Genomic DNA, 18,741 nt, shown 5'->3' on the forward strand with positions numbered 1-18,741 from the left:
AATCCTCGGACGTCCAGCACTGGTCAAATTCATGGCAATACCACATTATCCGTACTTACTGCTTAAGATGCTAGGACCCAACGGTATCGTTTCTCTTCGAAGCGATTTAAAGCGCGCTTTTGACTGCGACGTTCAGGCGACCCAAATTGCAGCTAAAGTGCAAGCCGATAATGGAAGAAAAGAAATAGCCGCAATCGCTGTAGAAACAAGCCAAGAAGAATTAGAAATACCGGCTAAAAAGCCCAACATCATCGCACCACCAAAAGAAGCCGACGTCAAGCAAATCGACTTAGGCACAGGCGATACCTCCAAGACAGCAACTATCAGTGCTCACCTCTCGGCAAAATAGGAACTCGTGCTCACCAACTTTCTTTGGGACAACAAAGATATCTTCGCTTGGAAGCCAGCCGACATGCCAGGAGTCCCAAGGGAGTTGGCTGAGCACAGAATTGATGTTAACAAAAGCTCCAAACCTGTAAAACAACGGCTATGATGATTCTCACCCGACAAGAAGGCAGCAATTAAAAAGGAAATAACAAAACTGATGGCAGCCGAATTCATCAAGGAGATCCTTCATCCAGATTGGCTAGCAAACCCGGTCCTTGTACAGAAGAAAAACACGGACGAGTGGCGTATGTGCGTCGATTACACAGATCTCAACAAACATTGCCCAAAAGATCCGTTCGGGCTACTATGCATTGACCAGATAGTTGACTCGACAGCAGGATCTGCGCTATTATCTTTTCTCGATTGCTATTCAGGATATCACCAGATCGCACTAAAAGAAGAAGACCAGAGCAAGACATCTTTCATCACCCCATTTGGTGCCTACTGCTACAAGACCATGTCGTTTGGACTAAAGAACGCTGGTGCCACGTACCAAAGAGCTATCCAGACTTGCCTTGGGAATCAAATCGGTGAAAATGTGGAGGCATACATGGACGATGTGTTGGACAACTACTCGGATTTTTGGTCAGTCAGCGCGGGATCGAAGCCAGCACCAAGCAAATTTGAGCTATAACAGAAATGGGCCCACCTAGAAGTGTCAAAGATGTGCAGAAACTAACAGGATGCATGGCGGCCCTCAACCATTTCATATCAAGACTCGGCGAAAAGGGGTTACTTTTCTTTAAACTACTAAAGAAGACAGACAAGTTCGAGTGGACAATAGAGGCCGACGAAGCTTTCAAAAAACTTAAAGAATACCTCACTTCATCGCCTATCCTGACACCTCCAAAGAAAGATGAAGATATGATGCTATATATTGCGGCAACTCCTACCGTAATCAGCACAACAATAGTCATAGAAAGAGAAGAATAAGGGCGCGTGTATAAAGTGCAATGTCCCGTATACTACATCAGCGAAGTACTATCAGAATCCAAAATCCGGTACCCGCATGTACAAAAACTACTCTACGCTCTACTCATTACCTCACGGAAGCTTCACCACTATTTCGAAAGCCACAAGATTACCGTGGTGACAGATTTTCCACTCGGAGACATCCTACACAATAAAGATGCCACGGGGCACATATCCAAGTGGGCAGTTGAAATTGGAGCTCTTGACATCAATTTCACCCCACGGAAAGCAATCAAATCTCAAGCCCTCGCCGATTTCGTGGCCGAATGGATAGAGATTCAACAACCTTTATCAGATACAATCCTTGACCACTGGAAGATGTACTTTGACGGATCACTCAAACTAGGCGGGGCCGGTGCAGGCATTCTCCTCATTTCTCCAAAAGGAAAACAACTCAAGTATGTCCTTCAGATATTATGGCAAGCTACAAATAACGAAGCAGAATATGAAGCCCTCATCCACAGGCTATGAGTGGCGATTACCCTCGGAATAAAAAGATTACTCGTATACGGCGATTCAGCAGTGGTCATCAACCAAGTCAACAAAAATTGGGATTACACCAAAGAAAACATGGGTGCTTATTGTGCTGAAATACAAAAACTTGAAAAACATTTCCAAGGATTAGAAATTTTACACGTCCTACGCGATTCCAACATTGCAGCAGATGTCCTTGCCAAGCTCGGATCAGACAGAGCAAAAGTTCCACCCGGCGTATTCATAGAAGAGCTATCAGTTCCCTCTATTAAACAACCTGGTGAAACAAAACATGAAATTCAGGCTAAAGGCGTTCAGATCTTGATAATCAACACTTCATGGACCCAAGTTTTCATTGACTATATCAAAGAAAATAAACTGCTAGCAGATAAAGCAGAGGCCACACAAGTTGTTCGCAGAAGCAAAAACTACGTTCTAGTAGGGGATAAACTCTACAGAAGAGCAGCATCATCAGGAGTACTACTAAAATGTGTCTCATTTGAAGAAGGCAAAGAAATCCTAGATGAAATACACTCAGGTTGCTGTGGAAATCATGCCGCTTCAAGGACACTGGTTGGCAAAGCATTTCGCACCGGGTTCAACTGGCCAACCGCTTTGAAAGACACAGAAGAGCTTGTCAAAAAATGCAAAGGTTGCCAAATGTTTACAAGACAAGCCCACGTACCAGCTCACAATCTTATCTGCATCCCACCCGCTTGGCCTTTTTCCTGCTGGGGGCTAGATCAAGTAGGACCCCTGAAAAAAGCAAAAGGCGGCTTCGAGTACATCTTCGTAGCAATCGATAAATTCACCAAGTGGATTGAATACAAACCACTCGCGAAGTACAGCGCAACCAAAGCAGTCGAGTTCATCCAAGACATTATGCACCGCTTCGGCATGCCCAATTAAATCATCACAGATCTAGGCTCCCCTTTCACAGCTACAGAATTCAAGGGCTGGGCACAAGACTATGGTTTTAGTATAGACTATGCGTCTGTTGCACATCCAGAGGCCAACAAACAAGTAGAAAGGGCTAATGGACTCATACTAGCCGGATTAAAGCCAAGATTATATGAAGAACTAGTGGACTATGGGTCCAAATGGATTGAAGAATTACCGAAAGTAGTATGGGGACTACGAACTCAAATAAGCAGAGCAACAGGCTACTCACCTTTCTTCCTAGTTTACGGGTCAGAGGCCGTACTGCCCGCCGACTTGATCTGGACATCCCCAAAGATAGAGCAATACGATGAAGGAGAAGCGGAACACACAAGAAGATTAGAACTCGACAGCTCAGAAGAAATCAGAGTAAACGCTACCCTCCAATCAGCCAGATACCTACAAGGTTTAAGACGGCATTACAACAAGAGTACCCAACCTCGATCACTACAAGTCGGAGACTTAGTACTAAGAAGGATACAGAAGACTAACGGACGACATAAGCTACTCAGTCCATGGGAAGGTCCCTTCATTGTCACAAAAGTCACCGGACCAGGCACATACAAGTTAATAACCGAATATGGAAAAGAAGTTAGCAATACATGGCACATCAGCCAGCTAAGAAGATTCTACGCGTAGAAACAACTCAAGAAAAAACAGATATGCAAGCCACAAAGGACCAACGTTCATAATCGACGAAAAGCAATACTCTTCAACAACATATGTAGTAGTTTATACTCATGATCAATAAAGATGGCATTCATCCACAGCATGTCTTGGCATGACCTTCAATGAGTTATTTTCACGAAACAAAAACCAAAATGGCTGAAAACATGCCTGAGCATCCCGGCCGAGAGCAAAATAGCTAAAAAAACGCTTGAGCCCGCCGATGAGGGTAGCTAAAAGCTAACACCCGAAACAAAAAAGCAAAATGGCTGAAAACATGCCTGAGCATCCCGGCCGAGAGCAAAATAGCTGAAAAAACGCTTGAGCCCGCCGATGAGGGTAGCTAAAAGCTAACACCCGAAACAAAAAAGCAAAATGGCTGAAAACATGCCTGAGCATCCCGGCCGAGAGCAAAATAGCTGAAAAAACGCTTGAGCCCGCCGATGAGGGTAGCTAAAAGCTAACACCCGAAACAAAAAAGCAAAATGGCTGAAAACATGCCTGAGCATCCCGGCCGAGAGCAAAATAGCTGAAAAAACGCTTGAGCTCACCGATGAGGGTAGCTAAAAGCTAACACCCGAAACAAAAAGCAAAATGGCTGAGTCGACCGAAATTTAACTTCAAAAGACCCTCCAGCACTTCGTTCCGAAAAGCAAGAGGCTCGGGGGCTACATCCAGATAGGAATACTTTTTCCTCAGAAAAGCACAAGCGCCATTCAAGAAAGCACTCGGATGCCGAAGTTTGTCAAGGCAACATTCTATACCGAGTCATTTTACATAGCGCAGACGAAAGGTTGTTAACGCAAAGATCTACATCTAACAAGTCATAGCACGGACAAAGCACTCGACGGATCACAAAGGAGGAAGAAAAGAAAAGTACTCGACAAATCGAGGGGTCTCGTCAGAATAACGCACAGAGTTGTTTTGCGGAGCAGAGATGGGAACAGGACAAAGTACTCAGCAAGTCAAGTAACTTCAACCGCACCCAGGCAAAGAATACATCAACAAAAATAAAGAATCTTCATTTAAAAAGGAGTGTAATATTACAAGGGGATGCTCAATCGAGTCAGGCGTTGTCATCAGAAAGGGAAATGTCAATATTTAGACTGTCTACAACCCTACTGGCTAGACCTTCGACCTTAGACTCCATCCTCTCAACGGCGTCAAGATATTCTTGGCTTTCAGCTTCTTCTGCTATCTTGGAGAGAGGCGCCTCTGGAGCAAGGACCCGGACCTGGGCCAGCACATTCTTGGTACATACTTGGGCACACCTCTTCGCGAACTCTTGGAAACGAGTTGGAATCCGGGGAATGAACTGCGCCCAAGATTGCTCGTCATCCGCTGGAGTCCGGAGGACATCGGCTACTGAACGAAAAGATTTCCACAAAACATTCCAATTCTCAGTAGCCGTCGCCAGCTTCCCGGACAAGCCTTCAATAGTTTTTTGGGCCTGCACAAGATCTCTGTCAGCTCCGCGCCTAATCAGCTTAGCAAGGGCGAGTTCTTCCTCAGCATGAGTAATTACCTCCTCAGCTCTATTATGACTAGAACGGATAAGGGCCCTCATTTCATCAATACTCTCCGAGAGCTTCTGCTTCTCAACTCGAAGAGCTAGACAGGACACCCAAGAATAAGTCAGCGGAAAAAGAAGTCAAAATACAAGAAGAAACAGGCAGAACCCGTGGCACCTTTGCATTCATTCTTCGCAGACTCCACCGCAGCATCTCTCTGTTTCTCCGTCTCCACTACCCGGGCGCGAAGGGCTTTCTCCTCCTTTTGGTGCATTTGACGCTCTGTCTCCAACTCAGCCCGGAGGAGGTCAAGATCGGCTTTCAGAGCGTCCACCTCCGAAGACAACTTCCTCTCATTTTCAGATGAGAAAAAGAAGCCAGAATGATCGCGAGAGAAAGACTGAGCAAAAAGAGGCAAAGAGAAACAAGGCGTAAGGATAGAAGAAAAACAAGCATGCAAAAGAGGAGTGGTAGTAAAACCTACCTGGAGCTTTTCACCAAAAGAAGTCGCGAGGGTCGACAAGCTCCCCCAGGCTGCGGTCAGCTCCGATAACCGATGAGTGGCATCGAACTGTTGCACCACGTCACCGGAAAAGGAGGGGCCGCCGGAAGCAAGAGAAGGGGAAGGAGAGGCCGGTTGGGGCAAAGAAGGAACGACCAAAGCAACCTCCAAGGAAGCCGGAGCCAAACCCTCAGAAGGACCCGGCGCGACGGCCACAGTTACCTCCGGAGCGACCGAGTCCGCAACTCCGCCAGGTAGCTCTGAAGCCCCCGCGGCGACTTCATCAACAGAATGTTGTGAGTCTCGAGACTCAGAACTCGTTGGCACGACGGGAGGCAAAGAAGAAGTCGATGAAGAAATTAGAGAAGACGAAACACTGAAAAGTGATAAAAGGAAGCACCAATAAAAACCAGAGGAAGGAAGATAAAAGCCAAAAAGATAAAGCTAGAATCTACTCACCCGACTACTTTTTTCTTCGCGAAGCCAAGAGAAAGCCTCGCAGGGGGAACCACGACGGCGAAGACGTCCCCGCCACCTGGCGACGGGAGCGGGACAGCCGACAACGGAGCCGCGGAAGAAGCCGGGGCTGGAGCCGTGGAAGAACTCCGCACCGGAGGAGCGGTATAGCTCGGGACAGAGGCAACCAAAGAACTCGACACCGGAGCTTCAGAAGAAGTCGGCGCGGGAGCCTCGGAAGAACTCACACCCGACCTCCGATTACTTCAAAAAGTTCAAGACTAAAATTCAAAATAAAGAGGAGAAATTCAATGCAACAAGAATATGAAAAACAACTCATCGGCGCATGATGAGGGGGACTTCATCATCCTCTTCTTCCTCAGCCAACGAAACCAGAGCACCTGCTGAAAAGGAGATGAAAAGTACTCGGTTCAAGAGAGAAACATGAAAATAAAAGAACAAAGAGTATTAAATGTGCTCACCTAAGAGCATGCTAGCAACAACTGGAGTACCTGAGGGAGTACTTGGTTTGCGAGGCCTCTTAGAGATAGGCAAGCCAGATGAAGACACGTCCATTCGCCCCCTCTTTGGGACACTGCGAGGACCGTGAGGGACTAGACGAGGAACATATTCTTCATATACATCAACAAATCTGAAAGAAACCCCAAGAAGGGCTGTAAAGGTTTGAGACTTACTAATTGCAGAAGTACCAGCTAGACGATCCCCAGTCTTCGCCACGACAGGGAGAACATCAGGGGGGATTGGATCGACAAAGTTCCGCCCAAGCTCCTGCGAAAAAAGATAAAACACCGAGACAAGGAAAAGCTAAGCAAGAACGGATGCAGCAAGAGTACATAAAGAACTCAAACAAAAAGATAGACAACTCACAGCTGGGGGCGGGTTGATGGCCGAGAACTCAGAGACGGCAGGAGGAATGACGCTCACTCCTTTCAGCATCTTCTGGAGGTGCTCGAGTACCTCCTCACTGGTCAGCTCAAGAGCTAGGACCATGCGTGAAGGATCCTCGGCCCCAGAATACTCAAAGCTGAGATGCTCCCGCTCTTTCAAAGGCTGAGCCCGACGACGAAGGAAGCTTGAAACAATACCAAAGCCGGTCAAACCCTGCTGTTTCAGCATGCTAATCCTATCAAGGAGTGGCTGGATCGCTTGAATCTCAGCAGGTGACTCAAGCTTCTTGTCCCATCGGTCATTCACCACAGGACCAGATCCGGAGTGAACGACAAGAGAAGGGATCAAATTGGCAGCGTAGAACCACTCGGCACGCCGATCTTTGACAGAATCAACTAGGTCATAATAAAAAAACTTAATTTTGAGACCCTAGCGAAACTGAATCCCGCAACCACCGAGGGCACTGGTTTCTTCACGGCGGGGTTGAGGTTTCAGACGAAAGAAAAAGCGAAAAAGAGATAGAGAAGGAGGGATCCCAAGGAAGGCTCCACAAAGGTGAACAAAAATAGAAAGATGGAGAACGGCATTGGGGGTTAGATGGTTCAGACTAACCCCGAAATAACCAAGAAACTGATGAAGGAAGGCGGAAGCAGGAAGACAAAGTCCAGCGCAGACAAAGGAAACAAAAAGGACAATCTCACCAGGACCCGGAGCCAGAACCTGATGCTTGCCCGGAACTCTCCATTCAGCGATGACTTTGCTTTGGATCAAGCCATCGCTAATGAGCTCACGCAGCTGGTCTTCGTTTGTTGTTGGAGCCGGCTAAACCTCTGAGCTGCCCTCATGGCCACGAACTCCTGGTTTTCAATCAAAGACAGGGATGACTCCTCGTCCACGAAGGTCGCCTGAGACTTGCTTGCAGTTTTCTTCTTTCCCATGAACTGGCGGAAGCAAAAAAGGCACTAAGGAAGATGAAGCTAGAATGATGGTGCTCAGGTGATGGCGACAATGACAGCGGTGGATTTCTGAGAGCTAGAGTTTAAAGGCAAGAGCTGGGCGACAAGGGAAAGAAAGATAAAAGGTCTTTAAATAGATTTTTCAGTGATACAAACGGCCCACAAAGCCCGTTAAAACACAATGTGGGAACGTAACGGTCCATTTACCGACGCAGCTAAAACGACGGAGGGCACGAATCCTCACAACGGTACAAACCAACGGGCAGATTTCAGACTTATCCGTCCAACACCACGGCAGGGTTATCAGATTGATACAAGAACAACCCGTCAAACCAAGAAGAAAGAAAGAAGAAAGAAAGGGCTACCTCACGAGGAACAAAAGAACCCGGTTATGTAAGAAAGAACTCGGTAGTCTCACAAACGACAGGGATCACAACAGAAAAGTCAAAGACAACTCAGAAGACAAGATTCGTTACATTACAAGCGACTTCAAAAATAGAAGATTACAAATCTTACAAGACCCAACGAACTCGGCACCACGAAAAGCAAAGTAGCAAAGAGGAACACGGACACGACTAGGCTCTGGAACGACTACGTGTCCCAAATTGCTACTTGGAAGGACAAACCGCCATCAGTTACACTGTTTTCTTCAAAGGACGAACGCAGTGCATCCAAGGTAGAAATCGACAGCATGGTAGGGCAACATGGAGCATAGAAGGCCGGCAGGCATCTGTCTACCCAAGACCGATGTGATGCTGGATATGGTGTTGATCTGCACCGGACGGTCTCAAGATAGGCGACGAGGATCAACCCAGAACTGCCGGATGAAGGAATGAAGCCCACATCACAAGACTTCCTCCAACTACCACCACGTACATCCTGGCACAATGCTGTCGCGGGATTAGCCTACCTCTAATCCCTATCACAAGACTTTCTCCAGCTACGACAGGACACACAGGAACTACAAAATAAGCCCGGGGGCTGCTCTACTTCACAAACTACCATGTTCATGACCACCAAAGTTTCAACAGAATATCCAATGAATGAAAACAAGCACTCTGGGACAGTATTTATAGACCAAAGGATCGGCGCACATGGACTAGGAGTACCAACAAAATAAGCCTAACAAAGGACACAGTGAAAAGACATGACTCAATAATAGATGACTCAGGCGAGAGGAAGCAGTACTCGAAGACGGGCATATTCAGAAGAATATACCAGCACAGTACAACCCGTGAACAAAAGGCATTTACACTCAACCACCACCATACAACTACATCTGGCAACAGCAGACCATCAAAGAATACGCCTGGACCTCGCATCCGATTTCTTCCTGAACAAAACAACACGGATATACGCTCGGAGGCTCGACCAGCACCATAGCCTAATCCACACTAAGCTAGGGAACCCGGTTTTCATTTCAACTACTTTTGGAGGCTCGGAACCAAAGACAAAGGATCAAGAATACAAGAAACTCAAGACTACAACGACGACGATACATCAAGACTCTTCATCCGACTTCTTTTCTAAAGAGAAGAACTCGGAGAAAGCGCGGACCTGCGGGATAAACCCAAAATCACGAGGCTCGTACACTCAGTGAGTGCAATTTCACCAAAAAGGAACCCGGACATAAGCTCGGAGGCTACATGCCGCAAAACTACTCGGATGATGGTTTAATCCAAGACTAAAAGGCCGCTTCGGAAGGATGCCGCGAGACTACTCGGACGATGGTTTAATCCAAGTCTTGGGGACTACTTCAGAACACAAATTTTCAAACAACATAAAGGATCAAGACCCTTTAACTTTTTGGTCCAAATAGCAAGAGGCTCGGGGGCTACACTCAGTGAGTGCCTTTTTCTTCGAAAAAACGCACGTCACCAAAAGACTTCCTCAACACAGACCATTTCAAGACATTACGACAAAAAGAACCCGGAACGAGCCATATTCGAGTTCTTTTTGATAAAACTTCAACAAACAATCGGAACAACTTCAAGACAAGATCCTCCAGCTCCTTGTTCCAAATAGCAAGAGGCTCGGGGGCTACAACCAGATGGATGTATTTTTTCTTCAGAAAAGCACTCACCACTCAAAGATCCTAAGAAGCGCTACAAGGTTTCACTCCAGAAAGCACTCGGATGACATCTTATTCCTACTCAACAAGACTTGAAGGGGCAGAGCGAGACTTTCAGAGCTCAACCATGAAGTGCTCGGAGGCTTATCGATACGGGACCCACAGGATACCCCGCAAGGGAGAGAGAAGATCTAGTTCAACTAGAATTCTTCCCATGTAAATCTTAGTAGTAGAACTATCAAGTAATCCTACTAGGAAATCTCATTGTAAACCGACTAGGACTCTGGCCTCCTGACTATATAAAAGAGGGCAATGCTCCTGTCAAAGGGACAGACACACATAACCGATAGAACAGATCATAATCAATCTGACGCAAAGGCTAAGGCCGACTGGACGTAAGGTTATTACTCGATCTACGATCGAGGGCCTGAACCAGGATAAATCGGCTGTCTCTTGCGTAAACCATCGAGTTCGGCATACGCCGAAGCCCGAACATACTGCCCCGGGTACCCCCGTGGCAGGCTATCGGTGGTAAAACATCGACAGTTGGGTAGTGGCATAATTTGTGTAAAATCTCGTAGGATCAAAACAAAAATCGACTTCCTACGTTAGCCTCGCTAGCAAAACTGGTTTGGCTGCCATTTTGCTTTTCCAGATTAGGCTCGTATGAGCCTAAATTTATCCAACCTTAATTAACTATCAATTAACTAAGATGATCGATTTTTTGCAATTAGAATTAATTGTCAAAGACCAAAAACAACAAACTATGTATGTTTAGGCATGAACAATTTTCTAGTCTAAAAATAAAACAATGTATAGGAGTAAAAACTCTACCATACAATACTATTGAAGTCTATGACAAGAACATAAAATTATAGACATGGAAAAAGATGTCTAAACATTATCATAGCAAATTCAATTACAATATAATATCACGATGCAATTTATGAGAATTAACATGCCTCAAAATTATCTATTTACCCTAGGTAAATAATTGCATCATAATTTATTTAGATATACGAGCTCTAAATCGAGCATTTATAGGATATATAAATGCAATATATTGCAGTGATGTATTGAGGATAAACATAAAATAAGAATACAGTAATAATCGAATCGGATTATCAAGTAATTCAGAGAAAATAGAAGTGTTTTTGTGCAACAAAAAAAAAACATAACCTTATCCATCCGGACGTCCTATCCCTTCATGGGTTCGCGAAGGCACGGACGGTTTCCCGTCGTTCAGCCTCCTGGCCGCACGGATGGTCGTCGGGTTGGCCTCCGGCCGCCGGAGCGAGGATGCCGGGGCCGCCGCTGCAGTGCAAGGCCACAAGCGCGGGGCCGCATGGCCGGCCGCGAAGGGCACTGGCCGCCAGGGATCAGGCGGTCGCGTGAGGCGCCAGCCGTGGGCGCGGGAGTCGGCCGCGGCGAGACGCCGCTGCCGTGGGACCACGCGTGCGTACCCTGCCGCTAGGGCCGCCTAGGCGCCGCGGGGTGTGGGGAGGCGTCCGCGGTCGCCGCCTGCCGCCGGTTCGGGGCCGCAGCGCAGGAGGCCGCCTGCCACTAGTGCGGGCACATAAAGCAGGGCCTCCGGCCGCCAGCGCCAAGCCGCGGACGCCGCCGCAACCTGCACCGAACTCGGCCATGGATGTCGTTGCCACCGGTGTGTGCCGCACGAGGCCTCGAGCGCCGGGCCGAGGACGCCTCGCGGAGGCCGCGTCCGCGGGTGTGGGAGGGTGCCACCAACGACGGGCCGTCAGGCACAGGAGCGGTAACCGTCGTGGCGTCGTGGCGATCTCCGACCATCGCCGTCGCTCTGAGCCACAGCAACCTCTTCTATTCATATATTTGAAGATCAATTTCTTGTAGAAGCAAGCAAGTTTGCCTCTTCTTCTGTGACTTGTGTCACCGTTGAATCTCCAAGGCCGATCTTGTTTTCTATTCGTCCTTCTTAACGGCGTTGACCAAGGAGATCGCCGAAGAACATGTGCACCGGCCCGGCGGCCGGCCATGGCCCATGGACGAAGGGTGGAGGAACATAGCAGACGAGCGTAGCCTTCTGCTTCTCGATTTCGTCCCTCTGTTGACTGTGGTCGGAACTGCAACTTCTCCAGGGAGCACTTACCGGCCTTTTTTTCAGGGAAGAACAGCGTGCGTGCAGGGGAGACAGCGACGCCGGCGATCTTGTCTCCGGCGAGTCCCCTGGCGAACTTCTTCTCTTCTGGCTTCTCAGCGAGAGTGGAGAGCACGCGTCTGATACCGTGTTACAAAATAGAGAACGTGAGCGCTACCGGAAACTGAGTGTTTGATGAGTGCTAAATTGTTTGCCGAGTATATTCTTTCGGATACTCGGCAAAGAAGCTATTTATTAAGTGATGTCAAAAAAACACTCGGCAAAATAATTGCACTCGGTAAAAGAGGCAAAAAAAAAAAAACCACTCGGCAAAGTTCGGCACTCGGCAAACGAGAAAAAAAAACACTCGGCAAAAACAAGGCACTCGGTAAAGTCCACGTCCGTTAGTACGTATGCCGTCCGTTAGTACATTTGCCGAGTGTCCGTTAGTGAAAACACTCGGCAAAAGAGACAAAAAAAAAACACTCGGCAAAGGCAATCACTCGGCAAAAAAATAAATTTACCGAGTGCTAAACATGTGGCACTGGGCAAAGAAGTAAGTTTGCCGAGTGTAAACATGTGGCACTCGGCAAATAATTTCATTTTTTTTCTCTTCTGACCTTGAAACTTTTTCTACTCTCCTCATCCGACATGTGGTATTCCATGTTAAAATTTGGTATATTTCTGGTTCAGTTTGCTATATTTAATTAATTTATTGTATTTCTAGGATTTTTTTGGTATAAGTCAAATTTCAACCGCAAGTGATTCAAATAATAGAATAGAATGATATTCATATTATTGAGTCTAGTGTGAGGCCTTACCCGGGAAATAAAAAGAAATTTCAAACATCTTGGTCAGAAAACACGACCACGAACGTGTGGCCGATTGATTTTTAAATTCTAAAAAAGCAAATGAAGTCTGAAAATCATGAGATTTGTCATGATGTGATGATATCATACATGGAGACTGTGGTAAAAAATTAAGAAGGTTTTGCACAATTTTGTCACGTACGATGTTTATAAACCGAAGCATCTCAGAAGAAAAATCATAGCGTTGAGAAGGATTCGGTAAGATTTGGAGTCAAAGTGACGGTCGAATTGAGGTTTCGCTTCAAAACTTTTTTTATAGGCAATAGAAAACATAGATTGCTTCATGTGAAATTTTGTTAATTTTTTGAATCTGTTTGATAATTTTAATTTATTAAGTGCAATTATAGAATTTTAATTGATGCAAATTAAATTTGAGCTGTAATTGCATAAAATAATGAAATAATATTTGTAGAAAAATCAAATATATATTGTTGAGTCAATTTGACAAGATATTTTCAAAGTACATCGGAAAAAAGAGAAAATCACGTTATGAAAAAAGGAAAAGAAAGAAAATGAAAAAGCGGGGTTTGTCGAGTGTCCTATCTGACACTGCCCCAATCCGATACTCAGCAAACCCTGCTTTGCCGAATGTCAGATCTTGGACACAGGTTCTTCGTATCCAGCGCGGCACGGGCAAGGCGGCCGGCAGGGGCCACACACGCGGATCGCGATCCGTGGCAGCGCGGCAGAAGCCATCCCCACCGTCAAATCCACCCTGATCCAAGGGCTCCCCTATCGCTGAAACCCACTTCCTCTTTCGGGCCCTTCATGAGCGCTGGCGACTGGCGGCGTGAAGAAGCCACACCGTTTCCGCCCGGGCACCGTCGCACTGCGTGAGATCCGCAAGTACTAGAAGAGCACGGAGCTGCTCATCCGCAAGCTCCTGTTCCAGCGCCTGGTCCGCGAGATCGCGCAGGACTTCAAGACCGACCTTCGCTTCCAGTCCTCCGCTGTCGCCGCACTGCAGGAGGCCGCGGAGGCCTACCCCTCGTCGGGCTCTTCGAGGACACCAACCTCTGCCTAGGTGTTTTCGCTCGCCATGCTTCATTGTATCTGCAACATAGGTGTTTAGGCTCTGTTCTCGTCATGTTCTAGGTCTGGGTTTAGGATCTGTTCTCGTCATGTTCTAGGTCTGCGTTGTTCAAAAGTTTGTAGTTTCGTCCTGGGTGTTAATGCTATCAATGAACTATGCCTACCTGTTTTAGATAAATGCACTGATGTATGTTTCTCTTCACGATGTGGTTACTGATGATGGTGCCTGCTTTCTGAATGCATGCTTGGAATGGGCCTTGTTAAATCGTGGCAGGTGGATACTTTTTGCTTGCAATGGTTTTGTACTTTTTGTAAGATTCAATTCCCAGGAAACTGTTGATTAACGAGGTGGACACTCGGCGAACCAAGCCATGTTTGCCGAGTGTCAGGGCTGGGACACTCGGCAAATAGGCCATATTTGCCGAGTGTTTTTTCCTCGTGGACACTCGGTAAATATGACATCTTTGCCGAGTGCCCGTGCCGTTAGACACTTGGCAAACGCGTCGTGGTCATCTTCTCGTCGTCACGCTATTTTTTTTTTGTCGAGCGTCGGTTTTAGCAGTCGACAAAGTCTTTGCCGAGTGCCCGATAAAAAACACTCGGCAAAGAGACGTTTGCCAGCACTGTAGATGTTGTATGCTGTTTGCCGAGTATTACACTCGGCATAGCCTTTGTCGAGTGTTTTTTGGGCTTTGCCATGTGCCCGGGGCACACGGCAAAGCCACCGTTTCCGGTAGTGGAGAGATCGATTGATGCAAATGATTCTATGTTGTATTTCCAATGAACAATGTATATATATATAAATAGGGGGTCATGTAGGCGGTTACAGATATGAAAGAGATAGGGACGAAAAGACACCCCTTAGATTAATTCCCTAATTAATCACTAAATAATAATTCTCAACAGAAATCACCGGCAACCTGATTAAATATGTCCTTTTTATTGGTCGTGGGGATAACAGAGACGGAATGAATTGATGCTCTACACTTGTAGGTATAAAATGAAGCAATAATCACTCTGAGGTGGAGATCATACAAGTAAATATACTCGAGAATAGAGAATAGAGGCCATACCAGCAATGACTCGGTGTAGAAACTCACATAGGGATAAATGCTGTCGACGACTCCGCCCATCTTGCACACCTTCCTCGCCTGCAATGACGACCCAAGCTCGATGGTGAAGACGCCATCTTCTGTGCTTACAAAAATGACATTGGCGTCTTGGGCAACGCCACTCAAACATGGCTGCCTCTTGAGGTTGCCAACCGGGAGCAGCGTTTTGAGATCGATGACCCTGCGCTGCACCCATCGGCCGTCGTCTCCGCCGTGCCTCCTCCCTTGCGAACAGGTAGAGCATGGTACCAGTCTTAGGACACAGGCAGGCCAATCCCAGCCCGCCGCCCTCCGCCACCATGACGACGACGTTGGTGTTCTTACCATTGCCAATGCCGAGACGCTTCTCCCTTGGCAGCTGCATCATCGACAGGACGTCGCGTTCGCTGATGCCTGCTGAGATGATGTCCCTGCGGCGCACACGGCGCAGGAGGCCGTACCGGTATTGCAGGATCCCCCGTCCGCAGAAGAAGTAGAGCGAGTCCCCGACCAGCGTGGCAGGGCGATTGTCGGGGTAGTACCGGCCGTGGTCGAGGTGGATGTTGATGTGCACGCTCCACTCGCCGGTGTCAGACGCGTAAAAACAAGCGTGTGCGTCGAAGTAATAGCTCTCCGGTATGTTCTCCACGCCGACGAAGGCGACGACGAAAGGGCCCCCGCTGCAGCCGCGGTGGTCGTCGCAGCCTTCGGCGTCCGCAGCGCAGACCACAGCTGGGCGTGTCAAGACATCCGGCACATCGGGGAGTTTGTGCCGCTCGCCGGTAACCGGGTCCCAGACGACGAAGGATTGGAGGGCGCCGTAGTCGTAGAAGACGGCGCGGCCGTGGCGGCAGTCGAGCGCATGGCACCGGCGATGGTCGGCGTCGGACGGGCGGAAGGACGTGGTGGAGACGAAGCGGGGAAGCTCGCGGTTGCTAGGGTTGTGGAGGAAGCCGAGCACCGGGGCCCGGGGAAGGCGGGGTCGGTGATGATGCGGCGCCAGTCCTTGCAGACGGCGGAGGCCCGGACGAGCCCCGCAGGATCGTCCGGAGGAAGGCGGAGGAGGATGCCCGGGATGAGATCTTCCGGCAGAGTCTGCGGAGGCGGCGCCATGCTACTCGGCATTGGCGTAACCACCTCCGGATATCCAAGGAGGAACGGCCCGGAGAATACGTATGAAATCTTTGTCCTGTGGCCCCGTTCGCTGGTCTGAATCTTGGCTGAAACTGGCTGAAAAACGCTGTTCTTGCTGAATTGTTGTGAGAGAAAAACACTGTTCCAGCTGAAAAAACAAGCCGAACAAATCGAATATGGGGTAAGCCGAATATCGGGAGCTGGCTAATGATATCGCTGCTTCCTTCTATATCATCATCTTCCATACATATCTACATCGATTTTGATCCGTGTGAATTGTTGATTGGAAAGTTCCAAACGCTGCATGCACGTGTTATTCTACGAATTTGCCGCTACTCCCTCTGTCCTATAATATAGTACATTTTAGGAATTTTAAGATAAATTAAGAGAGAACATAAAAGACACATGTACCCTCATTTATTTCCTAATCGGACGTTATCATCAACGTGATTAATGATGATTGGTTGATAAATAAAAAGTATTTAATGCAAAACTGATTTTTGTCCTTAAAATACATTATATTCAAGGATAATTTTTAGATGCTAGAATACACTATATTACAGGACGGTGAGAGTAGCTTGAATTGTTTTGATGCTTCCTTTAGTCTTGTTGTTGCAGCCTGGCATGTGGAATGGAACTTTTGCATTACTAATAATTAAAAAATAGAAACCATCTATTATATTTACATTTCTCCTTGCTTGAATTTTAAGATGATTTCAGGCAACATTCTTGTACCACTGGCTAGTACAAGTAAATTTGTTACTTTTATGATTTGTTATTTATCTTTATGTCATAACATAATAAATTTTATCCTTGTCTGCTTACAGAAATAATTATAAATTGTTAATTGTCTTTGTGTCCGCCTCCCAAATTACCTAGGGAGTTTTTAGAAATGGCTGGCACATTTACGTAGTTATAATCCAATAAATAACCATCTAAAAAACCAGATGCCTCTTAAGATGGCTAAAAGCATGTAGACCTACCATTCGGTTTTAACGATTAGTGATGACATAATCATTGTCACTAATGTGTGTTTTCTAGCGGTATTATTTAGTGAGGTCACAATGATGATAATTGATTGGGTAATTATAGTGTCCATACATACCCCCATTGATGGAATTCGTTTTGGTTTTTAAAGATGTGCATGAAGGTTAAGGAGGACTAAGACACTTAGAATAGTATAGCAGCCTGTTCGCTTGGTCGTGTTTGACTTATAAGTCGTACTTTTTCAGCCAGCAAATAATATTTTTCTCTCATACCAAATCAGCCAACAGTACTTTCAGTCATGGCTTATGAGCCAAACAAGCCCAAACGAACAGGGCGTTGATCCTTATTTTATCTTTTGGTTTTACTATTAAGGGGTATTGTGGCAGAACCTCCTAGATTATAGGACCCACATGCACCTGTCACTGTCCAATGACCTCTGATGACTATGCATATGTTCCCAATAACTTAAGAAGATCGTCGGGTGTCCTCGGAGAACCTCGAATCATCCATGATTTTCGAGCAGGATCCCATTACAGAGTCATTGCAGTATTACAACATTTATTCAAATATCTACATCAGAGTAAAATAGCGAAAGTCTTACAATAACTTAGTTTATAAAACAGTTGTTTCAAACCTTATAAACTAAGTTCAATTGTTATTACAAACCATAGTAGTGAAAGTGGCATTAGTAACATAATACAAACACACAATATAAGTATCCTGCCCAAGGACCACACATTTACTTATCATCATCGATCTGAACAACAGTCATGCAGCACGGTCCAAGACAGACCTGCCCATGAGGCTCACCTACAACAAGGGTCAACGAACCCTGAGTACAAAAGTACTCAACAAGACTTAACCGAAATAAAAACTGATAAGACTCAGGAATGCAGGCTCAGGGATTCAAGGTAAGGCTTTAGCAATAAACAAGGTTCTTTTGCGTAAAAGCTTTCTAACAAGATTCTTTTATTCAGCATTAAAAATCTATCTCAAAATCATAAATGAATCTGCCATGATCCGTATTGAGATCATGAACTTCATATCCAACCCTTTCTCAAAACTTCCTCAAGTTTTAGTTATTAACTACGATGATGAACAGTGAGTTGAGTCTCCATAACCGAGGAGCAACGACGATTCAAACCGATTAAACCCAGCTGGGGATTCCCAACCACACGACATATGCAGGTCCTCGACCTACATATACCAACCTACCCTCAGATCCTCTAAAACAAGAATGGGTCCACGCCACCCGAGAATATAGTACTCCACCAATCCAGCCCTTGACCACGTGGGTACATGCTACTCCCGCTATCTCTCCACTCCTAGTGCGCGAGTAGCCATTCTCGTAATAGAATAGCCAAGTTAAGGCTTACCGAAGTATGTGATCGGAACTACAAAGTCTCACCTCATGCAATTCAACAACGGACGTGTCCTAATCGACACAGGCGGAAAGAACCCGCTCACAAGACCTCCATGTCTTATGGCTCCCATACACCGAGTTCGCCCGGTCTAGATTTATTACTTCCCATGCTCATATCTCATGATCACATAACTAACCAGTCGTAACTAAGAAACCATTTATATCTCGCAGGTGATCGGTGATCACCCGACCTGTATCGTTCTAAGTATGGCTAAGCATAAATAAGCATTCTCGGATTTAAACAGGTAA

At 46.5% G+C, this 18,741-nt stretch overlaps 1 long non-coding RNA gene and 1 pseudogene across 1 annotated transcript; both read right to left on the minus strand.

The window, feature by feature from the left end:
- Nucleotides 1-6,429: 6,429 nt before the first annotated feature.
- Nucleotides 6,430-7,275, minus strand: LOC136492909 (uncharacterized). Its single transcript, XR_010768231.1, has 3 exons — nt 6,796-7,275; nt 6,603-6,696; nt 6,430-6,521 (listed from the first exon to the last, which is right to left on the minus strand). It is a non-coding gene; the product is annotated as an uncharacterized lncRNA (long non-coding RNA).
- A 1,997-nt stretch (nt 7,276-9,272) lies between these two features.
- Nucleotides 9,273-16,073, minus strand: LOC136491878 (uncharacterized; annotated as a pseudogene).
- Nucleotides 16,074-18,741: the final 2,668 nt, after the last annotated feature.

Source organism: Miscanthus floridulus, chromosome 11 (assembly GCF_019320115.1).
Source record: "Miscanthus floridulus cultivar M001 chromosome 11, ASM1932011v1, whole genome shotgun sequence".
Taxonomy (NCBI): domain Eukaryota; kingdom Viridiplantae; phylum Streptophyta; class Magnoliopsida; order Poales; family Poaceae; genus Miscanthus; species Miscanthus floridulus.